The 13,478-nt window shown below is 51.0% G+C and overlaps 1 long non-coding RNA gene across 1 annotated transcript in view; it reads right to left on the bottom strand.

Moving 5' to 3' along the window:
• Positions 1 to 13,478, bottom strand: part of LOC140680495 (uncharacterized) — a 41,222-nt gene that overhangs the window by 5,716 nt on the left and 22,028 nt on the right. The window lies entirely within an intron of this gene.

The following is a 13,478-nucleotide window of genomic DNA, read 5'->3' as shown; positions in this document are numbered from 1 at the left end:
CATTAACATCTAGCTTAAGGCAACGTTAACAAACAGTCGTTCCTTCCTCCCCGTCACCCCCTTGTTGTGAATGAAGCTGATTTTTTTTTCCTACTGCCTCTGGAATAGATTGTTCCCCCCAGGAGGCACAAGGAGTTTCACCTCATTCCCAGGCACCTACTTTCTGCTGGAGGAACCGACGTGACTCCGAAGCCTCAGCGTTGTCACCGAGAAAACTTTAATGGAATAAAAGTTTTATTAATGGAATGAAAGTTTGCCTCTTCTCCTAGCAAGACCTGCAGGTTTCTATGGATAGGGAGGATTTCCACCCTAAGCCTTTACTGCCTTCACCACAGCAAGTTATAACCTTTTTCCCCACTATGATGAGAACCCATCAAAGAGGAAGATTGCAGTTCCTGGAGGAGCTTTGGATGGAGCACACAAACCCATCCAAAAGCTGGATCCAGGCTCTCTCATGCTGCCACACCTGAAAATTCACCTCTTTACCCCAAATACATCAGGGGCTGCTTCCTGCAACCACAGGGAGGGGAAGATGTGGATCCTGCCTGCAGGAGCAAGGAAGCCAAGTGGAAATACAGCAAAAAATTCCTTCCCACCACGGGTTAAGCTTTCCACGGAATCAATGGGCTCTGATGTTGAGAGAGAGCAGCTGAAGTTCTGGCTCACTGCTCCTCCTTTAGCAAGCACTCCCAGTGCTTGTGCCAGACTCCTGAACTGTTGTGTTTAGCCTTTCTCAGCTGGAAAAATGAAATAACCGAGGCTATTTCACAGCAGAACTCAAGCTGGATTTTGGGACGGAGGAGCCAAGAGCTCCCAGATAGCCCAGCCGAAGGAAGGAAGGAAGAGAAGGTCTGTGGGAAGGAAAGATTCATGCTAACCATCAACATCTTGGCTCCTATACCACAAACCTCCCAACCTGCCAAGTGTGGGATGCAAGAAAAATGGCATCTTCCAGGATGTGAGGTTTATTTCTTTCCTGTAAATTCCAGGCATCCAGAAGCACACAACCTCAGGCTCTCAGAGCTGGGCTGACGTCATGACCAGAAGATTTTCTCTCCCCAGGCTCTGCAGACCTGGGATCGATTTAGGGAGTAGACCTGACCTCTTATTTTTCAGAGCACCTGCGTAGGGTTGTGCTGGAAAGAATCCCAGAGTGATGGGAGGTCATAAATAAGGAGCTAGACAGCAGCTTGGGAAAGAAGGAAAGACACTCAGTGAGCAGGAGGTCATAAAATTCATCCTGAAGCTACAACCTGACACTGGCTGTACAGGAGGGGAGTGTTTTAGAGTGGAGGACCTGGGGCAGAGGTGGACAAGAAGTGGCATTCACATCACCAAGCCTCTCATCTCCAGGCTGGCCTGGCCAAAAGAGAAGGTTTATTTTCCCTGGGTCTTTCTGTAGCCAGTGGAGGGAAGCAGACGCCCTCCAAGGAGGAATTTGGAACATGTATAGAAGTTTGGGGCTTGAGTGAGCCGTTCTCAATTGCTTTTGTACACTGGGAGAATGGCTGCCTGTGCATTTTGTATCTCCCCAAGCCTGAGAGAGATCCCAAAGGGCAACAAGAAGATGGAGAAGAGGTTGGAGGTTTCTCCTGGCCTGGGCTCTGTGTGACAGCAGGCAGGATTCATCCCTGCCCAAGCTGAGAGGGTCACTCCAGGCCTCATCTGCAGCCAAGATGAGGCACAGCAGTTCAGAGAGTGCTTCCCTCATCCTAAAATAGGTCAGACTCTCTTTGCTATAACGGGAACTCAACGGCGACTGCCTCATGCCGTGCCTTGGGACTGTAAGACACCAAGGCTACGTGAAACGAATCCCAAATGCAAGTTCTGGGTGAGAACATCCCCCCTGCAGCCAGGCAGCTCCTGAAGCACACACACCCTGCAGGCTGGAGAGAAGCCCTGGCCAAACATCTCCTCTTTGTTAGCACCCCTACCCCAGCTCCAGCGGAGAGCAGCACTGCATCTCCTCTCCCAGCCCCTTCCCTGCTGCCCCTTGGAAGCTGCTGGCCCCCTTTGGGGTTAGCCTGGCTCTGAAGTGACCCAGCTTTCCTTCCTCCCTGCCAGGGCTTTCTCAGGATCCCTTGGAAAGCCAGGAACAGCAGCCTGGAGGACAAATCCCAGTTGTGTGCTCAGTCACGGGACCAGCCTGGTTTCCCGTCCAGCTCCACTTTGCAGTAGCTGTGTGGAACCCACAGCCAGCCTGTCTCTGTACCCTGCAAATCACCATGGCAGACTCGGAGCTGGTGAAGACAATAGCGTATTTGGCTCGTTCTTCTGCATCAACACCATTTCCAAATGTACTTTTCCCTCCTAAACTTATTTAACCTCGCAACCAAGAGCCACAAGGATGGCGAGCTGTTCCAAGCCCAGATCTCCCGGGAGAGCAGGCACAAAGAATAGAAGGCAGCCTGGAGAGATGGGAAGAGGGAAAATCCAGAGAGGGATTGGGACGCACTGCCCTTGGAGATTGTGCCAGTGACCTGCTAAGGGTCCAGCCATCATAAATAAATAGGCTGCTTTTATTGTCTGGCCAAGCACGGTAATGCCTGAGTTGCTTCCAGCGGGTGGGGCCAGGCCCGGCCCTGCTCCTCATGCTGAGACAAACCAGATGTGGCTCGCCCCGCGCCCGTGCTGCGGCTGATCCGTGCGGCAGCACCTCTGCGCCCGCCAAGGAGCAGGGTTTGGTAACGTCCCTCCCAAAACCCAGAACCGGAGCCAAAAACTCCCGCTGGGGTGGTGAGGAATCCTAAGTGAGGGGTGACACTGCTGTGGGATGACAACGCCGTGGGGTGACAACGCTGTGGGGTGACAACGTTGTTGGGGTGACAATGCCATGGGGTGACAACATTGTGGGGTGACAACACTGTAGGGTGACAACACTGTGGGGTGACAACACTGTGGGGTGACAATGCCAAAGGGCAATAGTGCCAAGGGGTGACAGTGCCATGGGGTGACAACGCTGTGGGGTGACAGTGTCATGGGGTGACAACGCTGTGGGGTGACAACACTGTGGGGTGACAAAGCCATGGGGTGACAACACTGTGGGGTGACAACACTGTGGGGTGACAATGCCAAAGGGCAATAGTGCCAAGGGGTGACAGTGCCATGGGGTGACAACATTGTGGGGTGACAACACTGTGGGGTGACAATGCTGTAGGTGACAACACTGTGGGGTGACAATGCCAAGGGGTGACAACACTGTGGGGTGACAATGCCATGGGGTGACAACGCTATAGGGTGACAACACTGTGGGGTGACAAAGTCATGAGGTGGCAAAGCCATGAGGTGACAGAGCCATGGGGCAACAAAGCCAAGGGGCAACAAAGCCAAGGGGCAACAGTACCATAGGGTGACAAAGCCACGGGATGACAAAGCCATGGGGTGACAGAGCCAAGGGGTGACAGAGCCAAGGGGTGACAATGCCATGGGGTAACAAACTGAAGGGGTGACAAAGCCAAGGGGTGACAATCCCATGGGGTGACAAACTGAAGGGGTGACAATGCCAAAGGGCGCAGCCCAAAACCTGCAGCAATTAAAGCACCGCGTTCCTCTCCCTCTGCACAGCCCCACCAGATGCTCTGCTCCGATCCTAAAACCCCACAAGCCAGACCCCAGATAGACTCACGGAAGGGTAGAGCTGAGAAGCAGCTCTGTCTGTACCAGAACCAATAATTCACTTTTTAACCTGTTTTTTTGGCCTGTTCAGTCCAAAGCGAGCAGTTCCCAGCTGGCCCTACTGCCACCCATGTGCAGTAGATGGCAGCAGAAGCTTTAGTCACTGGCCACCAAACTCTAAAGGATCCCTCCTCCTCCTCCCCCCACTTTTTTTTTTTTTTTTTTACTTTTTACTTTTGGTGGCCTCAAAAATTATTAGTTCCAGATGAGCTCCCGCCATTGTAATAGTCCATTTAACCCGATCCACTCTGGGCAGAGTCAGTGCAAGTTCAAATGCAGCATTTTCACGTGTAAACCACACATCAGAGACATTTTTTCCGCTCAGCTCTGGGCGCTCCTCGTGCAGCAGAAAAGGGGAAATGCAGAAGGTTAAACCTCACACACACGGCCCGGCCGTGGGCAACAATGGCACTTTGTCAAGGCAGCGCTGCCAGAGCGGGGCTGAACTTCTGAATTGAACCAGGAACCTCAGCACTGCTTCTCCCTTTGAAGATTAGCACTAATAAGCCAAACCAGTGGGTATTTTGTTTTATAAGGAAAGAGCATTTCAAGTCACGTACGCTGCTATTGTTGGACACAAAACATGTTCTGTCTCTGCCTGTGGTGACTCCAGCGACTGCTCCATGCTTGTCTTTTGCTGGGATTACCTTTATTTTTTATACTATATTAAATTTACCTCCCACCATCTCTCAGGCCTGTTAAAACTGAAGGCGTTACCCAGGGCTAACTACACATACATAGTCAAAACCCCCATTTTATTACCGTAATATTTTATTATAATATTCGAATTTTGCTTCTTTTTTGGATGAAGTATTGAGAAAGAATAATCAAAACTACCAGATTTCCCTCCTACTGGAATAACAGGCGCATCTCATATAAACAAGCTCCATGTAAGAGGTGCATTAAATGATTTATTTCTGGTAAACGAAGACAGCTCTAGCACAACACATGGAAAATTTCATGTTGTTTGCTTTTGTAATTCACTGTACACACAGCCTTTAATCTGAGGATCTCCGAGCACTCTGCACAGTTTAATTAAGGCCCACAACTGCCATGTTGGGGAAGTACATTAAGCGCTGTTATGCTGATTCTTTACAGATGGGCAGGCTCAGGGGCTGAGCTGTGCGCTCCAAATTTCCCTCTCCCCATCCTGGATGGGTCCTTAAAGCTTTTCCATGTGGCCTTCCCAACGACAACCAGAGAAAATAGCTGAACTCAAAACCCTAACCAAACAAGAAAACCTGCTTTCATCCAGGGCTGAGCCTTCCAATGACGTGTTGTACCTGCAGAGCATCTGACTGCGTTCCCACTCCCTCAGTACTGGTGGAAAACCGTGTTTCTGCCATGTGGACCAGCACAGATCACAGCTAATTCTGTGATTCTGCCTTAAATACCCCCTCCCCAGCCTGCCTTCAATGGGTTAAAACCAAACCCATGTACCGACGTGACCCCAACATCGGGTCAGGAGCCAGACCCCGTCCCAAACTGAGACCTGCCGGGCCCCAGATCGTCTGTTTTGCTGCAGAGCTGAGAAGAACATCCCAACATCTTGGCTCCCAAACCCCCATTTTTCCACGGTATTCTCTCCGTCGGGATCTGTATGGAAACCGCTCGCAGTGCCGAAGCCACGGGACAAATGAATGGGAATTCACCCTGCCAGTGATATCCATCATGAGACACAGGGCTGCACAGGGGAGGGGCAGGCTGAGCCCTAACCAGCTGCACATGTACAGTGTCTGCCTCCTCCAGCCCCTGGCCTCGGGCGCTGAACAGTTGCTAAACCCTGAGAGAGGGATCGGGAGCAGCCGGGTCACCCCCTGCTCGCGGCTGCTGCCCTCCCAACTCAGCCACCCCAGGCCACCACGTCCTCGCTGGCCTTGGGAATGGGCAAGCCACCAGCTCTGGCCAGGGAATGAATAGGTGCTGAAGTCATTCAGCTTTTCCCAACATTGTTCCAGCTTTGGCTGCGGAGCAGTTCTCCATCTCTCCCTTTTCCGTGTTCCTTCCCCCTCTCCTCTGCAAGCTCCTTTGTTCTCCTGTTTACAGCGGCATCGATTTGCTGTCAGAAAGCAACATGGCCTTGGAGTTTCTGCACACACAGCCCCAAGCCAGCTGCCTGGAACCTGCCCCTCTCACACCCCGATCCCTCCACGGGCTGCACTCGGTGTTTCGGCTGTCACTGCCCCTTCCTGCTCCTCTCAAACCCGCTGGGGACAGTGGGGACACAAACCATGGCCCCACACAGAGAAACACCTGGGCAGGGCCAGCTCCTTCTGCTCCTCTTTGCCATCAGCTCACACATCTCAGAGGTTTCGGTCATTTTTTCCTCTTGTGATTTGAGAAAATCCCCTCCCTGCTGCCTGAACAAAAGTCTGGGTGGGTTGTGCAGAGTAAGCAGCCCCAGGACTGCTGTCCTCGCTGTGTTTGCAGAATAGATAGAAAACATGAAAGGACAGGGCATAAACCAACTCCCTCCTGCTCTACCAAGATGAAATCCAGCTTCTGGGTCTCTCAGAAGAGCTGAGGGGCTGCTGCCTGCCCCGCTAATGCTTTAAACCATCTCACCTCATGAGATTACCTGGGTGATCATCTCCATGCTGGGCGCTGCACCGATTTCCATGACCTGCTAAGAATTCCCTGCCTCTCTCAGCTTCCAGCAAGTGTTGCTCCAGGTTTTAGAGCAGCAGCCCTTGCTCAGCTCCATTTATTGCCACCTCACAACCCTCCAGCCAAACCTCTCATGGCCATTCCTTCTGGCATGTGGTAACTCAAGCCCCTTTAGTGGCTTCTCAGAGGGCTGTAGCCCCCATTTTCACTTGGTTCCAGTTTCCAGATCCTCTCTCTTTTCCAAGCTCCATTGCTTTTACCTGCTTTTGTTCAGCTCTCCCGTGAAAGGAGGGGTTGGAAGGGGTGACAGGTCTGTAAATATATCGGATTGTCTCTGGGAGAAAAAAGGTAGAGCAGAAAGAGTGATGGATACACTCTTCCCCTCCTTGCACTTGGGACAGATGAAGGAAGATGGCAGATAATTGCTCTTTATTGTGCCCCGGGTTCACCTTAAGATGAAGGAAGTGATAAGATTTCAATTAATGTCATTTAAGATTCCCTGCAAGCTGTCCTGCTCCTTTCTTGGCTTCTTTCCTCCTCTGAAATTGTGGTCCTCAATGCTGCTTTTGTAACCCCATGGGAGCTCCCTAAGTGGGCCACATCCTCACCTGGTGAGCACTGTCAGGGCTGCAGCGACAGCAGTGCAGCAATGCTAATTTAGACCAGATGCCAATCCCCCTGCAGCCCCGCTCTGGATTTATTGTAGGGCAGCATAGATAACATACTTCATTATACAAAGAAGGGATCGTTTTCCAGCTTGCCCAAGAATGAACCGAGGAGCTTTTCTAATCAGCTTAAACTGATCAAGATATCCAGGCACGGAAAGCCTGATATGATATCCAGGTTTCTGTGTAAGGCACCTAATGCTGAGCTTTCTTACTTTCCTGAGTAACTGCATCAAATTCCTTGGGATTGCTTCCCTGAAAAAGGAGAATACAGGGAGCTGCAGCCCAGGGAGCTGGCACCCTGTTGAATAACACACAAACCCACTGGGGCAGAGAGAAACCTTCACTAGATATTGGTTCTTTTAAAGGAAAAAAAAAAAAAAAACCAGAAAAAAAATATGCTGAAAGAAATAAACGGGTGCAAGGAGCTCCTGGTGAGATTTTGCATACCAGAAACGTTTGAATTTTGATCTCATTTTACCTAAAGCCAGCAGAAAGCACTGAATCACCAAGGTATCCCAGAACAAGCCCCAGTATCTTGAAAACGTCCACACTGATCCCTTCAGATTTTCAAAATGTCGCCTTACAAATATCTGCTGGCACGCAGTCACAACATCCTCCTTTCTGACTGTGCCGCTTCGGAATAAAGCAGAATTTCCATGTGAAGAATGACTCCTGCCTTCCACAGACTTCCTAATTCCAATAAATTATATGTATGCATTTATGGCTACAACGAGCAGTGAACCCCCCCCCCCCAACAAACATCCACCAAATAGCTGAAATTCTCTGCCCCCCCTGCAGATCCACTAATGTTTATTGTACCCAAGAGCATCCATTTTCGCTCCTCTGCTATATATACACGCGTGACGTTTCCATATGTTCTGCAGCTCAGCTCCCTGGTAACATCCCAGCCTCCAGGGGAGGGGGAGAAGCCTGGAAGCAGGGGGGGAACTCAGCAAGAGACCCCGGGTCGGGCAGGAGCAGGGTGGGGAAGAAGAGCAGAGCTGAGATTTTGTGCTTCCTCCTCCTCCTCCTCGAGCACCTGAACCCAGCCCGGTGCTGCCACGACAGGGATGCCACAGCAAACACTGATTTTCCTGCCCTGAAGCAGAAAACCTTCTCCTGATCCTTTTTTTTTTGGGTTTTTTTTTACAATAGCCATTCCCAAGGTGTGAAATCTGCGGGAGGGGCTGGGGGGCAGGTTGGGGAGGGGGTGCTGCGTCTGTGAATATGATTACAGGTTTAAAACGTGTGAAGTCTTTTCAGATTTAATGAACCAGAATGCGACTTTCATTTTGGCTGTGCATATTTTGAACCCTAATATATGTTTATTTAGTCTAATTAATTGCCTTTTTTTTTTTTTTTTTAATTTTTCCCCTCTGAATGATACCTGCTCAGCTCTCCCAAGTATTTTGCAGCACCCACACACAACAAAGGCTGTTCCTCTGCAATACACGGGCTGAGACCTCCTCCTTCCTGGGCTCTGCATGGGAGGAGGAGGCTGATTTGAGAAGGAAACAGATTAGAAAGTCATTTTTCCCCTCCTGGGTCAATACTGAGGCGTTGCATTTACCTGATGTGGTTTGAGCAGGTGCTGTGGGAGCTGGAACAGCCAGACAGGGGGTGAGGAGCTGTGCAGAGATGTGGGATTAAGGAGAGGCAGGGACACCGTGAACGCTGCACAAGTGACCTCCTTGGAGAAAGGCAGGGATTTACATTTGTCCTCTGTGGTTTCAGCCCTCCAGCTCAAGGCAGGAAAATAATATGGCAAAATAAACCAGGAGGAGGAAGTCCTTGAATAGCAGCAACAGATATCAGCATGCAACAACCCACCGAGCCACAAGTCTTCCAGGAGCCAGGAGCACGGGCTGGCAGCCTGGAGATGGAAAAGCTGGCACAGCCAGGAGGGAAATCCTCCCCAGCAGCTCCAAGACAAAGGGCAATGCCAGACAGAGCCAGGGCAGGGATGGGAATGCTCAGCCAAGGCATAAGGTGATTAAATAGGTGATGTTGTACAGGGCACATCTAGAGCCTTCCATCTGGTAACCTTCCTCTAACTGCCTTTGTCCTGCCACATGGTGACCTGCTCAAAACCCTTTTTTCCTTATTTATTTCTTGTTCCCATCGTGCTCTGAACATGATGTAGCAGACAAAACCTCAAGTCCTGAGCATGAATCCATCCTGCTCGTGTGATCACCATTGATCACAGATAAAAAATCTGCCTGCTCTGATGGACAGGATGATCCATAACCCATCCAGGGGAAAGCTGCTGACCTGCAGCGAATATTTGCAAGGCCACATCCCTCCTCTGCTCCCTGCAGACCGGGGGCTCAAATCTGAAACCCTCATCGGGCAGTTCCTGATCACATTTTCCTGCCCTCGAAACCCTTCACCCCAAACATCAAACAGGATTTTTTTTTTTTTTTCCTCCCTCTACTACGAAAAGTTTTTCAGGACAGGAAAATGGTTTCCTGTCCAGACCAGACACCGGCTTCCTGCAAGCTCTCCAGCAGATCATGTAATCCTACGCTCCTATTTGTAAAATGAAGATGATCGATTGCCTTTGTCTCCTCTACTCTACTCAAACGTCCAAGCTGTGGTCCTTAAAACACCCACGTGACCAGGCATAACTCTGCCCTGATCTCACACAGCGCTGCAGTCACACTCATAAATAATGCAGAGTTACGAAAGTAGGATTTACAGTAATGCGTCAGAGCCCAGGATGACAAAATCGCCTGGGTTTACTCTGAATTTACATGAGAATAAACAAGGCCAGACTTTTGCCCTCATTCTGCAGAAGGACCCCAGGTTGTGTGTCTGTGTTCCATCTCCTCACCCCCACAGCCTCTTACGTGGAATTACATTTATTTTAGCATGAGGAACTTGGAAATTGAAGTTTCCCCCAGCCACGCAGCTCCGTGGGCTCTGCCCAGAGGTGGCTGTGGGTGATGGATGGGGATGTGGGGAGGGCTTTGCTCCATGAGACAGCTTTGGGCTGTCCCTACACATCCACGTGCACCCCAACAGCAACAGAACACTCAGCACACCTCACCCTCCGGAGAAATCCATATAAACCCACCGAAACCAGCTCTGCTTTGGGAGGACAGAGAACTGAAAGGGTTAACTGGCAGCTTTAGGGATGAGCTCTGGTTACACAGAGAAAACTTAAAAAAAAAAAAAAGCAACATTTTGGACATGGGCCATGAATGAAAAGTGGAGTTGGTGAGGTCAGACCTGGTGCTCCTGGGATGGTAGGAACGAAATGGTGGAGCTAAGAGCCATCCTCCAGTGGAGGAAGGCTGGGGCAGGTTCCTTCCATCCCACAGCCCCGACACCTCCTCAGCCACCTGAGGCTTCCAACAGGAGCTGCTGCTGGCCCCCATGGCACCTGCTGCCTTTTCAGAGGGTGACTCCAGCACGTGGAGCTCCAAGGAGATGCTCCGGACTCATGAGGAGAGCCAGGAGTCACCGCTCTGACCTTGCAGGGATTCATGGAAGCCACCATCAACTTTCATTCCCCCAAAATCCCATCATTTGTTAGCAGGACCTCTGACCCCTGGGCACACCCAGCAGCCCAGTGGTGGCCACAGAAGGGGTCCACGAGCCACCGCAGAGGCAATCCACATGTCCCCACGGTGGGCTGGGGCTCCTGGCTGAGCAGGGACAGGCTGGGATGACTCTTGAGGACAAGCAATGAGTGGGAGGAGATGACAAGAAGAGGCAGCAGCCCCAGGAGGATGGAGAGGGAGCTCCATCCCTCTCGGAGATGGGCTGTGGCTGCTGGTGAGCAGAGGGCTGGATTTGATGAGCCTGGAGGTGCTTTGCTCCCGTGGGGAGGGGGATGGCTGGTTGGTTATGTAAGAAACCCATCTCTGCTTCAGCAGCGCAGTGACAGCAGCAGGTTCAGGAGGAGAGGCAGGAAAATCTGCTGGCTTGGCTCCTCTGTCACTGCTGACAGCCCAAACAGGGACAGCTTCAAGCCAGGGCCTGCAACAACGAGGTCCTGCTCAGCTGCACTCTTCAAAATTGATCTTTTCTGCTCAAAGATCTCTGCACAGAGCGTGATCCTGCTGGATTTCCTCCAGGGCTGGGAACTGAGCTTTCCCACCAGCTGCGCTCCCATCTCCTCCCTCCTGAACGGAGGGTTTGGGTCAGAAAGGACCTTAAACATGGAATGATTTGGGTTGGAAAGGACCTTAAACATGGAATGGTTTGAGCCATAAATGACCTTTAAGCATGGAATGGTTTGGGTCAGAAAGGACCTTAAACATGGAATGGTTTGGGTTGGAAAGGACCTTAAACATGGAATGTTTGAGCCATAAATGACCTTTAAGCATGGAATGGTTTGGGTTATAGAAGACCTTTAAACATGGAATGGTTTGGGTTATAAACAACCTTTTAATATGGAATGGTTTGGGTTGGAAAGGACCTGAAACATGGAATGCTTTTGGTCATAAAGAACCTTAAACATGGAATGGTTTGGGTCATAAAGGACTTTAAACACGGAGTGGTTTGGGTCATAAAGGACCTGAAACATGGAATGGTTTGGGTTATAAACAGCCTTTTAATATGGAATGGTTTGGGTTGGAAATGACCTGAAACATGGAATGGTTTGGGTCATAAAGGACCTTAAACATGGAATAGTTTAGGTCATAAAGGACCTTAAACATGGAATGGTTTGGGTCATAAAGGACTTTAAACATGGAATGGTTGGGGTCGTGAAGGACCTGAAACATGGAATAGTTAAGGTCATAAAGAACCTAAACATGGAATGATTTGGGTCGGAAAGGACCTTAAACATGGAATGGTTTGGGTTGGAAAGGACCTCAAACATGGAATGGTTGGGGTTGTGAAGGACCTTAAAACTCATTGTCCACCATGGAGTGGCCGCAGCACGGCGGAGCTTTCTTCCCTTCACTCAGGGAAAACTTAACGGAATTCATGGCAGCGATCCCAGACTGACAAAGCCACAGAATGGGATGGGGCAGGACCAGGGATACCCCAGCATTCCCGGGGAAATGTCAGGGTCCTGGGATAGCTCACAATTCCCAGGGATATCTGAGCATTTCCAGGATATTGCATGATTCCTGGCGATATGTCTCGATTCCTGGGGATATCTCACAATTCCTGGGATGGGATATCTCACAATTCCCGGGACATCTCAGCATTCCCGGGGATATCTCACAATTCCTGGGATGGGATATCTCACAATTCCCGGGACATCTCAGAATTTCCGGGGATATCTCACGGCTCCTGGGATGGGATATCTCAGAATTCCCGGGATGGGATATCTCTCGATTCCTGGGATTTCTCAGCATTCCCGGGGATATCCCTTGATTCCTGGGACATCTCTGGATTCCCTGGCACATCTCTCGATTCCCGCGACATCTCACAATTCCCGGCGCATCTCACAATTCCCGGGACATCTCAGCATTCCCAGGGATATCTCACGGCTCCTGGGAGGGGATATCTCACGATTCCCGGGGATATCACACGATTCCCGGGATGGGATATCTCTCACTTCCTGGGATTTCTCAGCATTCCTGGGGATATCCCTTGATTCCCAGGGACATCTCTTGATTCCCGAGAGATCTCTCAATTCTCAGGGACATCTCTTGATTCTTGGGACATCTCTCGATTCCCGGGACATCTCAGCATTCCCTGGCACATCTCTCGATTCCCGGGACATCTCATAATTCCCGGGACATCTCTGGATTCCCAGGACATCCCACTATTCCCGGGACATCTCACAATTCCCGGGACATCCCACGATTCCCGGGACATCTCACAATTCCTGGGACATCTCTCCATTCACGGGACATCCCACGATTCCCGGGACATCTCACAATTCCCAGGACATCTCTGGATTCCCTGGCACATCCCACGATTCCCGGGACATCTCAGCATTCCCTGGCACATCTCAAGATTCCCGGGACATCTCACAATTCCCGGGACATCTCAGCATTCCCTGGCACATCTCTGGATTCCCGGGACATCCCACGATTCCCGGGACATCTCAGCCCATCCCGGGATGCGGCCGGACCCGGGGCGCGCCCCGCCCCTCCCTCCTCCTCTCCCTCCCATTGGCCGGGGGGACGCGGCCTCAGCCAATCAGCGCGCGCCTTCCCCGCCACGCCCTGGCAACAGCGGCGGCCGCCGGCGGGTTCGGCTGAGGAGCGGCGGCACCGGCACGGAACGGACCGGAACGGAACGGAACGGACCGGAACGGACCGGACCGGCACGGAACCGGCACGGAACCGGCACGGAACCGACCTCCCCCCGGGGCTGCCCCGGTGCGATAAAGCCGCCCCCAGCATCACCCGCCGAGCGCTCCCAGCACCGGGAGCTGCCTGGTTCCGTGTCACATCCCGGTCCTGGGCGATGGAATAATCCTGGATATTCGATACATTTCTCTATTCAATATAGTTCCGTATTTAATACACTTATACTTTATCACTTATGCATTCAATATACTTATATTATCAATATACTTATATATTGTGTATACACAATCATTGAATACGTTTATAT

The sequence above is a fragment of the Taeniopygia guttata genome, chromosome 24, assembly GCF_048771995.1.
Source record: "Taeniopygia guttata chromosome 24, bTaeGut7.mat, whole genome shotgun sequence".
Classification (NCBI taxonomy): domain Eukaryota; kingdom Metazoa; phylum Chordata; class Aves; order Passeriformes; family Estrildidae; genus Taeniopygia; species Taeniopygia guttata.
Note: the sequence above shows the minus strand (reverse complement) of the source record. Positions and strands in the feature narration are given on the sequence as shown.